At 46.4% G+C, this 7,909-nt stretch overlaps 1 long non-coding RNA gene across 2 annotated transcripts in view; it reads left to right on the top strand.

The window, feature by feature from the left end:
• LOC107316442 (uncharacterized) overlaps nt 1-6,759 on the top strand; it is a 50,050-nt gene extending 43,291 nt beyond the window's left edge. The window contains exons 5-6 of one of the 2 annotated variants that reach the window (XR_014948385.1): nt 4,265-4,575; nt 5,378-6,759. This is a non-coding gene — a long non-coding RNA (uncharacterized LOC107316442). Of the gene's footprint in view, nt 1-4,261; nt 4,576-5,377 lie in introns of both variants that reach the window. The other variant, XR_001556349.3, reaches the window with a different exon arrangement.
• Nucleotides 6,760-7,909: the final 1,150 nt, after the last annotated feature.

The following is a 7,909-nucleotide window of genomic DNA, read 5'->3' as shown; positions in this document are numbered from 1 at the left end:
TTTTTTTTCTTTGTTCTTTTTTCTCCTCCTTTGAATAAGCTGAGCTATGATGGCCGGAGATCAGTTGGATGATGCTCTCCCCCACAGAAGGTTTCCTCATTAGAAAGTAGTTATGATCGGAATCAGGCACCAGAAACATTTTTGCTCTCTCCTTGTCTGATTGCCCATCCTTTTTCTCTTGTTTATCCTTCTGCCCCTCCGTTTCTAGGTGGTTCTCCGTGTACCCTGTGCTCTCCTAGTCCCACTGGGAGATAGCTTTGAGCAGGAACCTTTCTGTTTTCATCAAACTCTTTTCAGCACAACAAATCAGCTTCTTTAACTCTTTTGAACCTGATAGTTTCCCCTGGTGCATACGATTAAGATCATGTGCAGAGAAACCCAGGGCTGCTGTCTGCCCTTCTCTTTCCCATTCATTCTCCAGCCTCCAGAAGCTCTGTGCTAGCAAGTGATGGCCTTTGATGGGGCAGTTATTTCTGTCACTTGGACTGTACCGTGCAGTAGCCCAGATGCCTTTGATGTATGATGCCGATCTCTTACGTTGCTCAGATCAAGCCTTGGCAAAATCCACTGCCAGAAATGAATTCTGGAGATGTAATCTGGTAGGAAACCTATTTTGTGTGTATGTTCATCTCTATGAGAACCGTAAGTATTTGCAAGGAGGGATCAGTGATGATCCAGTGATTTCTGCACTGACCTGAGGTTTGCAATGAAATAAGTCCAAAAGCCACCATTAAATGTCCTTTAAAGTAAGGAAGATGCTTTTCTAAAAATGAAATATGAATTTAATGCTGATCCTATGCAGTGTGTCCGAAGCAGGCAGTTGTTCTGGGACATCAAGACACCAGAAAAGGAGGTTTTGTAAGTAGCTGCCACAAAATAAAGGTATATTGTTCAAGTGAGAGGGTAAGTGCAAAGAATGCAGGGGCTGACAGGTCTTTATTTCACCTGTTAGGGTGGGGATTTGTATCCTGTCACGTTTCTGCTTTTGGGATAGGAGGCTGCAGGTTTATCTACCCAGCAAGCTTGGATATACCCCAGGACATCCCTGGGAGTGTGTGGGCTGTGTGCTTGCCTGTCCCCTGGGAGCAAAGCGTGGAGATTTGTCCCTGTGCTCCAGGGCCAGCTGCTGCAGCAGGACGGTTCCTCTTGTGCTGTGAGCACAAGCACTTGAGCAAACCCCCAGCCTTACACTTGCTGGGATTTGCCCAGATCCACTTCTAAGGGAAAGCAGCAGCAGCTGAGGATGTGAGATATTGCTGGCATCTGCCCTGTTGGGTGTGGAGCTACTGGGGAGTGCGGGGCTGCCTTCCTCCTGTGGGAGCATCCTGCAGTGGGGGAGAGGCATTGTGAGCGGGGAGGGGGCTTCAGGTTTCACCAGGCCCCAAAAATCGAGCAAAGGGAAAGCCTTTTGTTGGGTGCACTGCTCTGTTATTCCTGTTGCTCATGGAAACAAGGCCTTGGGTCTACTTGCTTTGATGCTTGCCTGGTTTTGGAAAAGCTTGATAAAGATACAGTGTTAGCCAACAGAAAGCTTCATGCATTAGAGCCAAATTCAGTTGATTTAATAAAGGGAGGTGTGGGGGGCTTTTTTTTTTTTTTCCTCTCTGGAGCATTGATGTGATTCATTCTGACACTTTGGGAATGAAATATGTTGTTTTTCCAGATGAGGCTCACAGAGACGGGTAACGATTGCAGCACCAGAGTGGAAGGGCTGTGATCCCTCTGCAATTCCTTTTAAGTCTCTGCCTTTTTGATGTAGTCTCAACTAGGGTGGCTCTGCCTGAGGTTAGTATATAGCTCAGGGAGCTGGTTGCTCCTTTTGGAGGAGGGAGGTGTTGGCTTAAATTCCAGCACCAGAATAGGGGGCTCTATCTCCCATATGTTAAGCAGTGAGCTGTTGGATGCTCCTTTTGAGCCTTTTGTCTTTTACTGTCTAAGATACCTGAAAATGCAATTAGTTTGGTCCCATAACTAGTTATCATCTATCATTTCAGCTGTCAAGCATGTCCTTCGTTTCCTGTGATAAACTCCTGTCTGACACCTGTTGCTATAAAGTATTTGCTGCATTCTTCCTGTGAAGGTTGGGGTGCTGCAGTGTCAGCAGGAAAAGCCATAAGCATGCGTGTACCATTTGTCAAGCATCAAGCTTTGAGAAACTGCAACACTTTGAAGCTGTGCCCAGGTACAACAACCTACTTTATTCTGTCAGTAAGTGGGAGGTGATCCCATTACCCAAAGCCACAGGGACGTCCAGGGAGAACCCTGATGAAACCAAACAAGGGAGTTCAGAGCTAACACACCAGACCCTTGTTTTTTCCTGCACCAGTGAGGTTGTGGAACTCTTTGCCAAGGGGACTGCTTGGGGATGGGAATGTAACCAGATGCAGAAGGGAACTGGGCTGTGAGGCAGTTATTGGAGTTACTCAAATTCATGATGAATTTGAGGGAATAAATACTCCATTTCGCCATGCATTCTTCCCCATCAAGATGCTGCAGGGGAGATCGCTGCTTTGGCCAGCTCACTCATCTGCTTTGATTCTCCCACATTTCACTGCAGGTTTAAGGTAACAAATTAGATATCTGTTTCCAGCAAATAATCAAGGTGTCCACTTCAGGCTGTGATGCTGACTGTGTGCAGCCTCATTATTCCAGACCACCTAATTATTCTAGCAGTGATTTGGCTTTGTTGGTGCGAGCCCCTTTTGATACGGGGAAGCAGAGCTGGTTCCTTCCCAAGGTGATGGCAGCTGTGGGACACAAGTTAATGTGAAAGTACTGCATAATAATGTGCTTTTAAAAAATAGTTAGGTCGGTGTGTTTGGGGCTGTCTTGGTTAAGTGATGTCCTCTGTGAGTTGGTTGCCCTGTCCTTGGATAGGCAGGGGGAGGTGACTGTAGGAGTGTGACCAACCATCGGTGCTGAATTTACAGCTGGTGGGAGGTAAGGTGGTGGTGTCTGATTTAAACCTAGGCTGGGTTATGGGCATAAGTGAAGGGCTCTGCCAGCATGAGGGAGACAGTGGGTGTGCTTAAGGAGGAAGGATTCGCCTTGTGGCTCTTCCAAGTGCAGCATTAGGCACGGAGAGCCTGAACACAGAAGGGGTATCAGTCGTGCAGGCTGAAGTCAAATGACTTCAGAGGAGCAGGCAAGGGAATGAATATCTGAAAACACAAGTCCGGTGCAGTGGATTTGCGTACGGGAGGGCTGAGAGAGCACGTTTGCCCTTTACCTGCATGGAAAATGCTTGAGAAAGGCTGCGGGAAGTGTGTGTATGTGCACCCTGGGCTGGGAGGGAGGGCAGGCAGCAACTGGTGTGCCACATATAGCCTCTGGCTGACTTAGCACTTGTGCTTGGTTGCCCTCCTGCTCAAGGTTTTCTAATTCTGTCCCAGACGATGTCAGCGTCCTCTAGCAAGTGGCAGTGAGACATACAAGGCATTCCTCTCAGAGCTCTGAGCATCTCCATCCCCCTTGCACACCAGGAGGGCTGCTGTGGGGAGAATCAGCTCCTTGGAGGTGACGGCAGCTCTGCGCTGCCTTCAGCTCACGTTCAGCCTGTTAGAAATCCTCCAGGGAGGAAGTCAAGTTGCCCCAGCACCCTGTGCAGTTTGCTTTTCACTGTCCCATAAAACACTTGATTGTTGTTTTTGGCTTTTGTTTCCCCTGTGGTTGTACAAGTATTGGCTTGTAGGTTGCAGAGCAACTCTGAAGTGCAAGTGCCTTGGGAAAATGCATCCGAAATATAGGTGAGCAGCACTGTATATCTAATCCCTGGCAGGCCTCCTTACTGTGGGCCCTGAGGAATGCTGTGTGCTTTTAGATGTTGAAGATAGAACACTGGCATCATATGCAGATCCTGGTGCACTCTCTCTCACACATGGTGCTGTGAAAATAATCTGTACCATGGTTGTCTGACTAGATGCAAATGAGCATCAAGCATTTGAGAAGCACTTTCTTTCTTCTGAGCATCCCGTGTCTCTTAGTGTATTTATTGCTACCTGTAAAGTAGCTCTGGTGGAGAATTGATGTGGGGAGACAGAGGTGATGTTCTGCTTTGGGAGTCTGGGGATCTGAGACTACTGTGCATCTGGGTAAGGTGTGCCCTGGAGGCAGCCCAGCTGTAGCAATTCATTGGAGTCTACACTGTGCCTTTTTCTATGTCCTTCTGGCCAGCACTGTCACCAGCTTGATGCCCATGGACTTGCTTCCTCCTGTAGCATCAGCTGGTGTTTTCTGATGACACCACATCCTCTTACCCCAGCAGGATTTTTGTTACCACTGTCTGACTGTAGCTGGGAAGGAGATCTTCAGGTAGCAGGCAAAGGAGCCTCACTTCAGAAATGACACGAGAGGATGATGTGGTGGCCTTAATAGCAGCAGGAAGACTCAGCAACACATCATGGAGCTGTCTGAGGGACAGAGCACACACTGAGCTGCCTTTGTCCCAGCACTGCCTTGTGATGCCCCTGCAGACAAACCTGACCAAGCCACTTAAAGCTACCTGTGATGGAACTTGGCCTTTGTGTCGAGCTCATAGCACCTTTGCCTTCCTTCTGCATGAGCAAACAGCCCTTGGTAAGTCTCTGAAATCATCACAGTAAAGCTGTGAGCCTGTTTTTGGGGGAGTAGGAATGTATATGTGTGCAATGCCTCTCCTCCAGGATGTCAAATAGCTTTGCTGGCCTTCTTTAAATAGCCTTCTGGTGCTGTCCCCCTTATTTAGCTATAGGGAGAGAAGTGACACGGTGATTCTCAAGAATGTCACTTTGCTTCTCGTGTGACCGGTGAGATCAGAGGTTGTTAGCAGGAGATTCATGGTGACCCTCACTGGAAGAGTTGCTGGGGGGACCCTGTGTCCATAGCGGCACCTCCAGCATAAAGAAAGCTTTGTGGGATTGCACTTGGCAGTCAGTGCAAGCTGCCTCTGCCTCCACCTAGAGCACTCTGAGTGCTGCATTGAAAGCTGCTGTTTTCTGTAAGGTGCACATATTTAGGGCTGTGGCACTTCACCTGCAGAGTGTGGTATGAGCAAGGTCTCAGCCTGAACCACTTCTGCTCAAATGGGCAGCCCCAAGGTTTATCTTCTTGCTCGTTAAACTTCTGTCAAAGTCAGTTGCTTTGCAACATGAGATGACTTCAGAGCTGCCAGCGCGTGGCTGATGACATACTTTATGGAGACTGTTATCTCCAAAGGTAGTTCAGAAATGCCTGTTATCTTAAAATATTTTTGTCCCAAACTCATCTTCCCTGAGCAGCTTCATTAAGTCAGTAGAGCTTAATGGGGTGTGGGGTGCACACGTGCAGGTGGGGTGCACACGTGCAGGTGCAACTTTTATTTTTAACCCTTTTCCTTATACGTCTTTTTTTTTTTTCCCAGAGCAATTTCAAACCGTGCAAGTGAGAGCAGCAAGTGCAGCTGGACCCTGAGCGCCACAGCCAGTTTCAAGGATGTTTGTGGAAAGAGCAGTTAGAAATGTCAGTGGTAAGTACATTCAAGAGGTCGTTCCTTCTGTAGATTTGAGGACTCCAAAGTCAATGGGTGACAGACTGGATCATGGAAGATGGTGCTGCCACATCCACATGCAGGAGTACCCTGACACAAACTCCAGGTCTATGACCTCCTTAGATCAGTTGTACCACTTACTTTTTTGCTTGGAAATACCCACGTAGCAATTAATTATCCATCCCTTTTGGCAAAGGAATTTTAGTTTCTGGAGTTTTCGAGGATGGGTCAAGATAACTGTTTTCAACCTAAAATCTGGACCGTTTTGGTTAACGATGTGACCACCAAGAACTTCTATTTCCTGAAGCTTTGTCATTAGTTCCCATCAGATATATTGAAAAAAATCTGACACGTGAATAGACCTGGTGAACTCCGTTGCCAAAGAACATGAAACATTTCAACTAAACTGAATCAGATTAGAACTTCAAGTGACTGTTCTGTAGTATTTTTTTCTGTGTTCATGCAATGGTATTATCCACGGAGTAAGGAACTGAGTGATTTTTGCAGAACTCAAACATGCTTTCATGTCTTGAGTGGAAATTTATCTGGTATTTATCTGCTTTTTTGGTTGATATTCTGTGATATCTGTGCCATCCCGTGAGAGCCAAATGCCAGTAATGTTTTGCAACCAATGTGATGAAATGAAGTGCAGGTAGTTTCAACACGAAGGATCTTCCTCTGTTTGCAATCTCAGATGCCTCATAGCTTTGGCCTCCCCAGGGGGTTGATAGGATGCTCCCTGGCAGGCTTCATGCTTTGAGATATGGGATCCACATGATCTGTTTTGTCCCCAGGTGCTGTGTGGAGTGTTTCTGGCTGGCAGTTGTTGGCCAGTGTTTCGTTTTGGCTCCTCTTTATCCGTGACGTGTTCTCTGGCACAATTCCTGTGGCATGTGGAGCTGGGTCTCTTTCCTTGTATATTTCTAAAGTAAACAATTTGGCTGAATGTTTGAATACTTCTAACTAGCAATAGCACCAAACCATATGTGCTGCAGGGACTTGAAGCCAGCGCTTCTCTTCCAGAAACTGTTATTAGTTCGTTTTCTGTGTTTGATTTGCTATTGTGAGTGTTAAACACAATGATGGAAGGCACTTTTTAATTACTCTCTTATTGTGAATTGAATTGGCAGGGTCAAGGAGGTTGCTTAGAATCGAATTATAACCTTCGGGGGACTTGGCATAGGGTCTCCTGCCTTCTGCTTTATTCTGTGATGTTGCATAGGATTTCATATTATGATAAAATCCCATTGAAATAATGGAGGGTTCTGAAAATGAAGGCATCTGGAAATCTGTCTATTGCTACGGCGGAACTTGGATCTAACCTTCACATCGTTGGATCTGTCTCCCAAGGATGGGGTAGGAAGTGTTGTAATGTTAATGACCTCCAGCCAGTGCCTCCTTCTTCCCATGCTAAATGCCATTTTAACACAGCTTCTATAGGATAGGTTGGAGAGGGGGTCAGCTGTACATTTAATACTGCCATACTTAATGGAGGTGTGAGTCTCATCTTTGTGCCTGCTGTATTTGATAAGTGTTAGCATTGGGAGTATCTCTTCCATTTGTGCTTTTTATGGTCATAAATTGAGACTCTAACACACCTTTTATCATGAACTAGGGCTTGTGCTCCTTTGGACCATGGCTTTGGAGGTATCTCCAAGGAAGTTTCCAGTGTGGCTGTGGGCCCTGCTAGTTTTTTTTTTCTTTGCATCACTTTCTTGCCTTTTTCTCCTTTAAACTTCTTCCTGTTCTCTTTTAGTTGTCATTATGGAGGTGGGATTTTTCTCTCCCCTTCTGAAAGCTTTAATTTCCACAAAGATTTTATATGGTATTTTTGTCATTGTAAGAATGTAAAGAGTAACTGCTATCAAGTTGGTCTCCTGTGGACTTCAGTGTTTAATGCAAGTAGTCTGCTTGCCCTTGGCTGCTAGCCTTGGCTCCCCTCCCCAAGGGTGCTGAGCTCTGAGCAGTATCCCTGATGCATCTGATTTAGTAGATCTGCCACCTGCACAATAGAGTTAAGAGCAGACGTTCCCCAATCCTAATTAAACTGACAAAAGCATTTTGTCCTACAATCTTGTCCCTCCAAATGGGAAGAGAAACCCAAAGCCACAACGTGGTTGTGAGTGCCTGTTCTCATGAGCTTACACGCTTGCCACAGCTGGAGAAAATGGTGCAGCAAAAAGTGGCAATGGCAGCTCTTGGGATGAGCTGACATCTGCCAGGAGGAACGTGGTTTGGCAGCTTCCACAGCACGAGGGCTGCTTTTCCCCACTGCGCACTCTAACGCAGACCTGCTTTCCCTGTCATCCTTTGCTCAGTAATGAGGATGGTAATTGGTCTTTATTGGCCAGAGATTTCAGTAGTTGTGAGTGACTTTCTGAGACCAATCTTGCTTTTTTTCTTCTT

This window comes from Coturnix japonica, chromosome 7 (genome assembly GCF_054131305.1).
Source record: "Coturnix japonica strain WE chromosome 7, WE-NBRP24, whole genome shotgun sequence".
Classification (NCBI taxonomy): Eukaryota; Metazoa; Chordata; class Aves; order Galliformes; family Phasianidae; genus Coturnix; species Coturnix japonica.
This window is presented reverse-complemented; position numbering and strand designations above follow the sequence as displayed.